Source organism: Trichechus manatus, unplaced genomic scaffold (assembly GCF_000243295.1).
Source record: "Trichechus manatus latirostris isolate Lorelei unplaced genomic scaffold, TriManLat1.0 scaffold00003, whole genome shotgun sequence".
NCBI lineage: Eukaryota > Metazoa > Chordata > Mammalia > Sirenia > Trichechidae > Trichechus > Trichechus manatus.
In genome coordinates, this window is record NW_004443939.1 from 4034173 (window position 1) to 4047718 (window position 13546).

Consider the following 13546-nt stretch of genomic DNA (forward strand, 5'->3'; position numbering starts at 1 on the left):
GAGGTGGGGAGGGAGAGAGAGGGAAAGGGTTGGGGGAAGACAGAGAGAGACAGAGACAGAAAGCCAACATAGTAAAACATTAAGTCATTGATTGTATCTAAGTGGTGGGTATACATGTGTTCATTAATTTTTTTTTAATTTTTCTGAATGTTTCAAAATCATAATAAAAGTTGAGGAGAAAAGAAATAAACCTAATTCAACCTTGACTAATACAATATTATCTAGAAAGATGCTTGTTTTAATAAAAGTATTACCTACATATAAAATTATTCGAAAATTAATCAGATTTTTTATATAGTTCACACATTCTGCCTTCGCACTATTATAGTGTGAATAAAGGGCATACTAAGTAAACACTAACTCCAAGGTAACACTTTCTGAATTATTTTCAATTTAAAATTAGTGGAGAACACGAATATATACTAGTTTCACATTATTAACAAGACACTCGTTTTCATCTTCTTTTCTGAACGAAGTTGAAAAGAAGTAAAACAATTTAAGCCAGGAAATAATTTCAAAATTAGTATTTGATCCAAGAATCAGGGAAGGAACCGGAATACAATACTAATTGTCTCCCTGAACCATAGCTTCCTCTACCTTGAGACCAGAAGAACTAGACGGTGCCCAGCTACCATTACCTAATGTTTTGATGAGGGTCACAACAGATGTATTCTGATAGAAAGAGGAGAAAAATGTGGAGCAGAACTTCAAACTATCAAAGAGTCCACACTTACTGGACCCAATGAGACTGGAGGAATCCCTGAGAGTATTGGCTTGAGATACTCTTTAAACACTGAACAGAAACTATGCCCTGAAAACACCTTTTAACTAAATAGCAGGTTAGCTCAAAAACTACAGTTTCTATCGAGAACTGCACTCTTTTAAAAATTACCTATGTGGGACCAAATGTAGAAAAGTTTCTCTGAAGCATAGATGAGAAGTTTGAGGAGCAGTGAAACTAAATTACTGGAAGTAGAACAACTAGAATGGAAATAATGAGAATGACATAAACTGAAGAATGCAATCAATGTCACTGAACATTATGTGCAGAAATTGTTGAATAGCAGCCTGTTTTGCTGTGTATTCTCTCTCCAAAAATACAATATTTTTTTTAAATTATTTGAGTGGCTAGCAAGGTTCTTCATAGTGGTATGGGAGCTACAGATAGACAGCATAAAATGTAGTCCTTGCCCTCACAGAGTTGAGGAGCAATAATGAACCCAAGTAAAAATATTAGGGGATAACAAAATACAGTTCTGCATTAAGTGCTATGTACTGTATGAAACTAAAAAAAAGAAACTTTATGAGAAATAGAAACACTCAGGAAGGCAACTATTATTTTTTATGCTATGTGGGCAGATGTAGAAAGACAAAAAATTAGGAAAAAAAAATGGTTTCAAATGGAGAAGTACTTAAGGTTTAAATATATAAAATCTTTCATTAACAAGTCAAACTGTAAAAACAACACAAACCCTCTCTTTCCTTTACTTTAAATCTGCTAATTTGCTGTAGTAGACAAGGTTCGGGTTCTTGCCCAACCATGACCCCTTTTTATAAGTGCATCGTGCATCCTAGACTGGGCCTAGACTGCCATGCCTGTACCTAGTGACCATTGCCACTGACCAGAGTTAAGGGTAGATAGCTAACACCGTAGAGATTTTGGTAAGACAGAATCAGGCACAGGAATATAAGGACGTGCACAAGTTCGTGCTACAGCAGCACAAAGCAACACGCAAGCAAGAACTGCAAACTAAAAGTTTTGTAAAAGAAGTGAATCTACAAAAACAGCAATGGAACATACGTGTGGAGAGAAGGTAAAATGACCAAATAGCCAGAAAGAAAGAGACAGAAGAGACTAAAACTTCCCTGTTCCCAAGAGACCGTGTACTTCCTACCTCTAACTCAGCTTCACAAGCTCTCTACTTATCCCTAAAATAATTTCACCTTTTCAACGTGTTTTCGTATCTTGCAAATCAATGATCTCTAACAGATTACATTTCATTTTCCTTGGATACACAATCAACGCCCATGGAAGCAGCAGTCAAGAAATCAAACAACATATTGCACTGGACAAATCTGTTGCAAAAGACCTTTTCAAGATGTTAAAAAGCAAAGATGTCACTTTGAGGATGAAAGTGCACCTGATCGAAGCCTTGGTATTTTCAACCACCTCATGTGCATGCGAAAGCTGGACAATGAACAGAAAGACTGAAGAAGTACTGAGGTCTCTGAATTATGCTGTTGGCAAAGAATCCTGAATATGTGAACAAATCTGTCTTGGAAGAAGTACAGCCAGAATGCTCCTTAGAAGCAAGGATAGTGAGACTTTCTCACTTACTTTGGACATGTTATCAGAAGGGACCAATTCCTGGAGAACGACATGATGCCTGGTTGAATTAGAGGGTCAGTGCAAAAGAGGAAGACCCTCAACAAGATGCACTGACCCAGTGGCTGCAACAATGGGCTCAAATACAGTAACGATTGTAAGGATGGCGCAGGACCGGGCAATGTTTCGTTATACATAAGGAACACTTCCACAGCACCTAACAAGATATTACACGGTATAAAACAACATTTACACATTTGTTTCATATACAAGTTGATAATGTTTTAATACTATACATGTTGTTTATTGGGACTAGCTGAGGTTTCCCTCTTTACTTTGCAAAGCCAAATTTCCCAACTCCCAATATGGAATCAATTTCAGAGAATACTGGATTATCTCTACAGTGACATGAGCGTCCAAAAGATCTCAGCCCACATTAAATCTATCATGTCAATTCTACCTCCTCAATATCTCAATCAAGCCCTTCCTGGGCCCTATGGCATTTTGTCCTCTAGATTACTGAACACCCTCTTAACTAATCTCTCTGCCTTATTTCACCACCACTCCTACTCCAAAGATAAAGCAATCTTTCCAAAATGCAATTCAGAAATGCAGTCTTAACCCCACAATTCACAAAGTCCTATGTTGCTAAATACAATGCAACCATTTAAAATATGAAGTGGATCTGATCCTGACAAACATACTCAATTTTTAAAAATAAGTGTTACTTGTAAAACTCTCTACGGGGTAGGGGGGTGGCAAACTCAAATGTCTAAAGCAGCACTGTACAAAAGAACTTTCTGCAATGATGGAAATGTTCTGTATCGGCACTGCTTAATACAGCAGCCCTTACATGGGGCTAGTGAGCACTTGAAATATGACTGGCACAACTGAGGAACAGAATTCTTAATTTGCTTAATTTTTATTAATTTACAGTTCAGTGGACATACGTGACTAGTAGTTAACATACTGGACAGCAAAGGTCTGTAGGATGGAGGCAGGTGACTAAGACAGTAAAGCCATTCAGATGTAAATGCAAATCCATGTCCATCTTAAGGAGGTGCTGCTTCTCAGTAAGAATCTAATGGAATATGACTTACCATTGCCAAATGTTTCAAAACTTCCAAGGAAAGCCAGAAATTCAGATTTTATATGAAATTTACCAATTTAAAAATACTGGCAACCAATTAAAAAAAAAAAATTTTTAACCACCTTGACCAAACATCCAGATCTCATTCAGTTTTTGACCTCTGAATTACATGATAGCTATTCATTCTATTCATTCATTCATTACATATTTAATGAGTGCCTACTGTGTGCCCAGGGAGCCCTGGTGGTGCAGTGGTTAAGAGCTCAGCTTCTAACCAAAAGGTCGGCAGTTTGAATCCACCAGCCACTTCTTGAAAACCTTATGGGGCAGTTCTACTCTCACTGGGTCACTATGAGTGGGAATCCTCTTGACGTCAGGGTTGGTTTGTTTTTTTGTTTTTGGTTACTATGTGACAGACATCATTCTGGGTGCTAGGGTACCACAGAGAACAAAACAGACAACAATCTCTGCTCAATTCACAAAAATAGTAATGATAAAATATTATTATATTTTAAAAAACTAACAAATTCTAAAGAAAGATACACTCAACTATTCAAAGTGGTTATTTTGGGTGGCAGGATAGTGGTTATGAGGGATTTATTATTTCCATCTTACATGTTTCTGTGCTGTTTAAATTGTTACAGGATATTACTTTCATAAGTCCCAAAACCAAAAAAGGCAACTATTTTTGTGTGTAATTTCTATTGGTTTTCAAAAAACTCCTTCATGTGGAAACCATATCCTTCATAACGCTGCCTATTCCTACTTCTCCAGGCAACCCCCCAACCTGCTTCACCAATTCCTCAACTCCAGACCACTGATTTACTTACACCCCTCAGAAAAGAAAAGAGCAGCTGGCGGGTTCCAATCGCCTTGTAATCCCTGGTTTATCCTTAAGAAAGGGTTGAGAAAGAGGAAGAAATCTATATATTTCTCAAAGAGCCCATCATCAGACTACACAGCATAAGAGAAAGACTCAGAGCGGACACATTCTCTTCAAAGAACTTTGGCAGGTCAACAAACATAGCTGGCAGACTTCTAAGATTACTAAATTAATGATGTGAGACAATGAAACAATTTGGATTGTTAGCCTCTAAGAACATTTCAGATCCTTAACTCTTTAAGTATCATCTCAGAATGAGCAAGTGCAGCACTCACAGCTGAAGCCTGGAAGACAGTTTTAGCAACTCTGCTGAAAATGACTAGTTCTTCTCTAGTTTCTATGGAAACAACTGTCAGATTGGCAAAAATAGGACATGTACTTTAAATAATCATTCGAGCAAAATACACACATGATGGAAGGCTTTTAAAAAAAAATAAATTGGAAGGCAGCAGACTAGGTTCTTAAGCTTCCAAATGTCACACTGTACCCCTTCACCACGACTGACAATGATGGATACGAACCTAAATCCTTTTAGTGAGGGTTACATGGCATTGGTTGGTCACTATAGGTGATCAACCCCTGAATTCCAAATGAGGTATCTTCATCTCCCTGGACTAAAATTTCTTGTTGAGGATTGCATGGCACAATAAAACTGTTTCTCCGTTTTGCATAGTCATAAAAAGTGGTTTTTGTAAACAAGTTTATAAAGAAATTATTAAAACTCCATACAAATGTTTAGACAGGAAATTTTCTACTTTTCATTGCCTAGTTAGGCAGGAAAACTTTTATCTTCACTACCTTCACAGAGAAGAGGTAAAAAAGAGAGACTGATTCAGATGGCTTAAACTGCGAGAAGCGATTTTCCATAGGTGGAAGTGTCAGAATGAGGTACAGAATGCTTCTTTGACAAATTAAAACAAAAAAAAACAAAAAAAACAGTACTTTTTAAAAAGCCACTAATGAGGAGGAAAGGCTCAAGCGGGGGACGGGGGTTAAGAGGGAGAGCTATCTTCCTCAAGAATAACGAAGTAGAAACTTTGCCAATCTACAATGCCCGTCCGGCCACAAAATGGTTTCCTGCAATTCACTCCAAGGGGGGGTACAAGGAGGAAAGACTAAGGCTTAATTGTTACATACTCCTACTAACCCCTCTCCCTCGACTCAACACTCCCGGTTGTCCCCACACCGGACCGAACAATCCCCTTCGACCCTTCCCCCGCCCTCGTCACCCCACCCCACCCCACCCCAACCAGTCCTCACCCCAGCTGCCCCCGAAGTTCTTCCCAGCCCATTTCCCCCATTCTGCCCCTCCCCTTGGCCCGATCCAACTCGGAAAAGGAGTGCAAAAGCATCAACTCGAGCACAAACCACAGCGGTAGCGAATACGAAGACTTCTCCGTCCGGACCTACACGCAAGCGTACACACCACCCCAAAAGCCCCGCCTCCTCACTTCCTGCCCTCTGCTCGGGCCTAGAGGCCCTTTGCTCCGCCCACATCGGGCAAGCAACACACCCGCCCAGAGTCGTCCTCCCAGTGGGCCTCGGGCCTTGAGCGGACTGTGGGGCTCTCGCGCCCCCTGGTGGCCAGAGGAAAGACGTGGCCCTGGGCTGGGCTGCTTGCTTAGGAACAACAGTCCTTAAAACCTGTGTTGTCTAAAGAACGATCCAGGAAAGGTTGTGCTCGCTGTTGATTCTAAGACAGTACTGGCCAAAAGGAAAGAGACTCGAGGGCTGCCAAAAGATTAATGCTTCTTGGTTCTGAAGCTGCTCTGATAGAAGTGGTCTTTGGAATGTGAAAACGATTTACTTTCAGACGACTTCTGGAGTGACACATTTTAAGAAAGATGAAGTATAACCTCAAATGCCTGGAAGTCAGCTGAAAATAACTGGCTAAAAACAACATGTATAGTACGCTTCATTCATTCCACCAAAAAAGTATTTATTGAGCACCAACTGTATTCTAGGTGCCGTGGATATAGCAGTAAACAAGACTAAGACCCAGCTTCCATGGAGCTTATATTACACTGATGGAAGATAGACAATAAAGTAAATAAATAAATAAACAAGATTATCGGATGGTGATAAGTACTATTGTCTCTTTTTAGTTTATTTTATATTTATATTCTATGCATAATAAAAATCCATCTTGGAGTACATACACATTATGATCAATTTTAGGTACCTCTTTTAGAGGGTTTATAAGTGATTTTTTCTTTTATTTTGCTTATCTATAATTTGCTTTTTACCTTGAAAGGAATATCCTGGCAGTCCCCTGACCACTGAACCCCTAAAAACTTCACTGAAGTGGCAGGTCGCTGAATCTTTACAGGACTTATCTCTCACCCTCTGGAATTCATGTGTCTTAACAAGATCTCCAATGTCCTAGCCAACCCTTGATCATCCTGTCCAATTAGCACAATGTTGCCAATGTAATAAATCAGTGTGATGTTCCATGGGATGTCCAGGTGGTACAGATCTTTTTGGACAAAATTAACGGCAGAGCCAGTACAAGAGTTGTGATTGGGGATACTACTTGGTTAAAGTCTGTGATAGTCTACAATCCTTCTCCTGGATCCATCTGGTGTCTGAAGGGGCCAAATTGGCAAATAAAATGGAAATATAATGGGGACCATCACTCCTGCATTCTTTAGTTCTTTAAATGTGGCATTAACGTCCACCAACCCCTACATCCCCACAGATACAATATTGGTTTTGATTTACTATCTTGTTTTGGTGGGTGGGTAGATTTAGAGGCTTCCACTTGACCTTCCCTACTATAATAACTCAAGGTCAAGGACGCAATGTAGAGGCTGCTTCATCTACTTAATACATAATTCCAATTATGCACCCAGGGAATGTGGAATGACCACTGGTTGGGCCTGTATACCCAGTGGACTGACCCATTGTAAGCTGGATATTTTCCAGGACTCTGCTTATCACATGTCCCCCGTAAGCCCCTACTCTTACAGAGGGGCCATGATAACACTTGAATCTTTGGGTAACAAGACCCTCTCAGACACTGTGAAATATCTAGGTATTACCAAAGGGCATATAGTCAGCTAAAAACATGGCTTTAGGCCACAGGAAAATTGTTACAGTAAATACTTGTTTCAATGTTGCAGGATCCCTCTTCCTAGGGGCCTGGCCACCTCTTAAGTCAATGGGTTTCAGAACTGAAAATTAAATCTGGGAATCAAGCAAGGAACATGACTTTTAATTGGGGCAACCACCCTCAGAGAATGTGGCCTCAATGATGTGGATGGAGTCAACCTTAATAGTGACCTTAATGATATGGATGGAGTCAAGCTTTTGGGACCTTCATACACTGATGTGGCATGACTCAAAAAGAGAAGAAACAGCCACAAATATCCATTTATAATCAGAACATGGAATGTATGAAGTATGAATCTAGGAAAATTGGAAATCGTCAAAAATGAAATGGAAAACGTAAACATTGATATCCTAGGCATTAGTGAGCTGAAATGGACTGGTATTGGCCATTTGGAATCAGACAATCATATGGTCTACTGTGTGGGAAATGACAAATTGAAGTGGAATGGCATCACATTCATTTTCAAAAAGAACATTTCAAGATCTATCCTGAAGTACAGTGTTGTCAGTGATAGGATAATATCCGTATGCCTACAAGGAAGACCAGTTAATACAACTATTATTCAAATTTACACACCAATCACTAAGACCAAAGATGAAGAAACTGAAGATTTTTACCAACTTCGGCAGTTTGAAATTGATCAACCATGCAATCAAGATGCATTGATAATTACTGGTGATTGGAATTCAAAAGCTGAAAACAAAGAAAGATTGGTAGTTGGAAAATATGGTCTTGTTGATAGAAATGACACTGGAGATCTCATGACAGAACTTTGCAAGACCAACGACTTCTTCATTGCAAATACCTGTTCTCAACAACATAAATGGCAGCTATACAAGTGGACCTTGCCAGATGGAATACACAGGAATCAAATCGACTACCTCTGTGGAAAGAGATGATGGAATAGCTCAGTATCATCAGTCAGAACAAGGCCAGGGGCTGCTGTGGAACAGACCATCAATTGCTCATATGCAAGTTCAAGTTGAAGTTGAAGAAAATTAGAACAAGTCCACGAGAGCCAAAGCACAACCTTGAGTATATCCCACCTGAATTTAGAGACCATCTCAAGAATAGATTTGACGCATTGAACACTAATGACCAAAGACCAGACGAGTTGTGAAATGATATCAAGGACATCATACGTGAAGACGCCAAGAGGTAATTAAAAAGAATGAAAAGACCAAAATGGATGACACAAGAGACTCTGAAACTTGCTTTTGAATGTACAGTAGCTAAAGCAAAAGGAAGAAATGATGAAGTAAAAGAGTTGAACAGAAAATTTCGAAGGGTGGCTGGAGAAGACAAAGTACAATATTATAATGAAATGTGCAAAGACCTGGCAACAGAAAACCAAAAGGGAAGAACACACTCGGCATTTCTCAAGATGAAAGAACTGAAACAAAAATTTAAGCCTTGAATTGCAATATTGAAGGATTCTATGGGGAAAATATTAAACGACTCAGGAAGCATCAAAAGAAGATGGAAGGAATACACAGAGGCACTATCCCAAAAAGAATTGATCAACGTTCAGCCATTTCAGGAGGTAGCATATGATCAAGAACTGATGGTACTGAAGAAAGAGGTCCAAGCTGCACTGAAAGCATTTGCGAAAAACAAGGCTCCAGGAATTAACAGAATACAAACCGAAACGTTGCAACAAATGGATGCAGTGCTGGAAGTGCCCACTCGTCTAGACCAAGAAATTTGGAAGACAGCTACCTGGCCAACCGACTGGAAGAGATCCATATTTGTGCCCATTCCAAAGAAAGGTGATCAAACAGAATGTGGAAATTATCGAACAATATCATTAATATCAAATAGAAGTAAAATTTTGCTGAAGATCATTCAAAAGCGGTTGCAGCAGTACATAGATAGGGAACTGCCAGAAATTCAAGCTGGATTCAGAAGAGGACCTGGAACAAGGGATATCATTGCTGATATCAGATGGATCTTGGCTGGAAGCCAACAATACCAGAAAGGTGTTTACCTATGTTTTATTGACTATGCAAAGGTACTCAACTACGTGAATCATAACAAATTATGGATAACATTGTGAACGATGGGAATTCCAGAACACTTAATTGTGCTCATGAGGAACCTGTAGATAGACCAAGAGGCAGTCATTCGAACAGAACAAGGGGATACTGTGTGGTTTAAAGTCAGGAAAGCTGTGTGTCAGGGTTGTATCCTTTCACCCTACTTATTCAATAGGTATTCTGAGCAAATAATTCGAGAAACTGGACTATGTGAAGAACGGGGCATCAGGACTGGAGGAAGACTCATTAACAACCTGTGATATGCAGACGACACAACCTTGCTTGCTGAAAGTGAAGGAGACTTGAAGCACTTACTGATGAAGATCAAAGACCACAGCTTTCAGTGTGGATTACACCTTAACATAAAGAAAACAAAAGTCCTCACAACTGGACCAATAAGCAACATCATGATAAATGGAGAAAAGATTGAAGTTATAAAGGATTTCATTTTACTGGATCCACAATCAACACTTATGGAAGCAGCAGGCAATAATAAATCAAACAATGCATTGCATTGGGCAAATCTGCTGCAAAAGGTCTCTTTAAAGTGTTGGAAAGCAAAGATGTCACTAAGGACTAAGGTGTGTCTGACTCAAGCCATGGTGTTTTCAATCATATGCATATGAAAGCTGAACAATAAATAAGGAAGACTGAAGAAGAATCAATGCTTTTGAACTACAGTGTTGGTGAAAAATATTGAATGTATATGGACTGCCAAAAGAACAAACAAATCTGTCTTGGATGAAGTACAGCCAGAATGTTCCTTAGAAGCAAGGATGATGAGACTTTGTCTCAAGTACTTTGGACACGTTATCAGGAGGGACCAGTCCCTGGAGAAGGACATCAGGCTTAGCAGAGAGTCAGCGAAAAAGAGGAAGACCCTCAACGAGATGGACTGATACAGTGGCTGCGACAATGGGCTCCAGCATCACAACGATTGTGAGGATGGCACGGAACTGGGCAGTGTTTCATTCTGTTGTACATAGGGTTGCTATGAGTAGGAACTGACTCGACAGTACCTAACAACAACAACAACCCTCAGCCTCTCGCTCTTCCAGTCTTGCTTTTTCTGACTGTACATGTTAAGTGGTACCCTTCTTGGCTGCCCATCTATTTTGCCCCTAGGGACATCTTGCTTTATTAACCACCTCACAACCCCCTGCAGATCAAGCCCCTGTGGTTGCCCCTCTGGCCTTGCCAGTTGTTACAGTAACTGGGGCCTCTAAGCTTCTGGCAGTTAAAATCACTGCCTGGCCTCTGTTACTTTAGGATCCTATCACCCCCATGGATATTACGAAGCCCAGCTCTGTGATTGCCTCTCTCACTACCATCTCTGGCCTGCAGAGGACGCCGCCTCTGAACTTCTTAGTGATGCTAGTAACCCTCTCACCAGCGCATTCCTAACGGCCTCTGGACCTCCTATGAAACATAATCCACTGGTTGGCCTTCTGGCTTCACACAATAAATTCATTCCAGCAAGTTCACCTCTCTTGGCCTCTTCTTTCCTTCCTCTACTGTCCCTCTGCTTTCCTTCCTCTACTGTCTGCGAGGGAAACCCAGGCATTTGGTCTGCATGGACCATCTCTTTCTCCCAAATTCTAAGAGCCACCTAGCAGTAAAGTTTGCCTTATCTCCTTGCCAGGGTCCCATGTCCCAAAAAAGTGCCCCAACTCAGTAAATTTTTATTTAGCCAGTCTTGTGTTCCTGCCCCCTTGATCAAGCACCCTCAACAACCTAATCCCAAGGGTCCTCCTAGCTCCTGCTGGTACATAGGAGCTAATTCTTGCAGTTCCTTCATGTGCAATCTCTTTCCTCCCTTAACAGACCCATCACATCCCCATCCAGGTGATACTTGGATATAAGCCTAGTTATCTTCCTGGCAGAGGCCCGGGTGGCACAGTGTTTAAGTGCTCAGCTGCTAACTGTAAGGTCGGAGGTTTGAACCCACCAGCCACTCTGGGGAAGAAAGATGTGGCAGCCTGCCTCCCTAAAAACTTACAGCCTTGGAAATCCTGTAAGGCAGTCCTATTCTGTCCCATAGGATCACTGTGATTTGGAACCGACTCAATGGCAATGGGTTTGGTTTTGTTATCTTCCTGGCAGATAATTAAGAGAGAAAGTGGGGACAGCTTCTGAGGGAAGCTTGTTGCCTAGTGTTGAGAGGGCTCAGCAATGCCTTTCCATGTGGGGAAAGTGTTAGCTCTTACTAGAGAGGAGTCAGCCATCTCTGCAAGCTCAGACGTCTGCAGAGCCCAAAGCCTCAGGGATCCCATCCAGATGTCCCATCCCATGTCTTAAGGCCCCAGGTTTTCCCAACTAGGGCTCAGGCATTTAAACATCTCTGGGGCTTCATGGTAGTCCTTAACTGGTACAGTTAACATGCTTGGCCTCAAACCAAAAGGTTGGAAATTGGAGTCCACATAGAGGCCTGGCAATCTACTTCTGAAAAATCAGCCATTGAAAATCCTATGGAGCACAGTTCTACTCTGACACCCATGGAGTTGCCATCAGTCGACCCAATAGCAACTGGTCGGGGCTCTGTGACTCTTGCTACCAGATCCTGTATCTGCTCTTCTGCTGTCCCACTCTTCTACCACAGGAGTTAACAGCCTCTTTGTTATGGACCATAGAGACCCTCTGACTCACACACTCAGCCTAGAACTGTTTGTTAATGGCCCTCACTCAGTTTCTCAGTATCCTACTGCAGAGTGTCAATACAATTTTGCAATAACCAGCCAACTCGAGTGTTTTTTCAGGCATTGTTCCCCCTGTATCTGTCAAATGCCTGAATCATCATACCTGAAATGGCATTTCCCTCCACTGGGACATTTTCCCAGGTCACTACTGCTGAAGTCTTCTACAACTGGGCCACTATCTTGTGCCAGAGACTATTCACACCGTATACACCACTCAGGATGGAGTCCCCTCTGCCAGCTAGGCAATTAGTGAGCCAATTTTAAAAAAAAATCTGTAGTGGGTTGAATAGTGTCCCCCCAAAATTTATGTCCACCTGGAACCTCAGAATGCAATCTTAGAAATAGTCTTTGCAGATGTAATTAAGGTAAGGACCTCAAGACAAAATCAACCTGGATTAGGGTAGGCCCTAAATCCAATGACTGGTGTCGTTCAGGAAAGGACACAGGGAGACACAGGGAACACAGTCATGTGAAGACAGAGGCAGAGATTGGAGATCTGCTGTCATAAACCAAGGAATGTCAAGAGCCACCAGAAGGTGGAAGAGACAAGGAAGGATCTTCCCCTAGAGTGCTTGGAGAGAGCGTGGCACTGTCAGTACCTTGATTTTGGACTTCTGGCCTCTGGAACTGTGAGAGATAAACCTCTTGTTTTAAGCCACCCTGTCTGTGGTACTTGGATATGCTTGCCCTAGGAAACTATACAGGGATTAACATTACAGTGGATGCTGTGCTGCACCACCACATCAACATTCAGGACTGAGACTCTCATTCCAGCAGCTGCCCTCCTCCCTGGAGACTGCCCTTAGCTGAAGACACCTACCACACCCAATGATATGCCTTCTCCCCAGGGACAGCCTGCATCCAATGACTGGTCCATCTGGGAGTACAAAGGCCTGGTCCCTGTACCTCAACTGACCACCCCAGTACCAGAGCTCTCCATGGGGTTGGCTGAGAAACTTCACTTCTTCCACCCAGTTCTTACTCCCTTATAGTTTTGTTCCTGAGGACACTCCCCAGTAATCCTGCACACAAATATTTGTCTCAGAATCTGTTCCCAGGAAACCCAGCGTAAGACTTCTTAGTTTTCTCCAGAAGTGAAAGCCACTTTGATACACAAAGACTTTCATTCATACCTCCTATAGAAAGTGCTAGAAGCTGAATACTGAGTTAAAGGACAGAGTAATTCTGAAGAACTATGAGGCATCACTTGTTTTATAATCTGGTTTAGACAAAAACTCAACAAATAATAAGACTCTCTGCTGATTTAGATTCAGACTGAGAATCAGGCGAGATGGCCACAGGATTTGAAGGTCACATATTTGGTAGGCTGCAATGTTTGGGCGGTACCTTGCTTGAGGTGGCCTTTCATTTTTCTTGACTATGAGCCAGGCATGACTGTTTAA

General features: G+C 41.4%; 1 protein-coding gene across 5 annotated transcripts in view; it reads right to left on the minus strand.

Moving 5' to 3' along the window:
- OMA1 (OMA1 zinc metallopeptidase) overlaps positions 1 to 5736 on the minus strand; it is a 110084-nt gene extending 104348 nt beyond the window's left edge. For 2 of the 5 annotated variants that reach the window (XM_023730534.1, XM_023730544.1), the window contains exon 1: positions 5668 to 5735. The gene's annotated coding sequence lies outside the window, so the exon portion shown is untranslated. Of the gene's footprint in view, positions 1 to 5667 lie in introns of all 5 variants that reach the window. The other 3 variants (XR_002823962.1, XM_004368988.2, XM_023730529.1) reach the window with 3 other exon arrangements.
- Positions 5737 to 13546: the final 7810 nt, after the last annotated feature.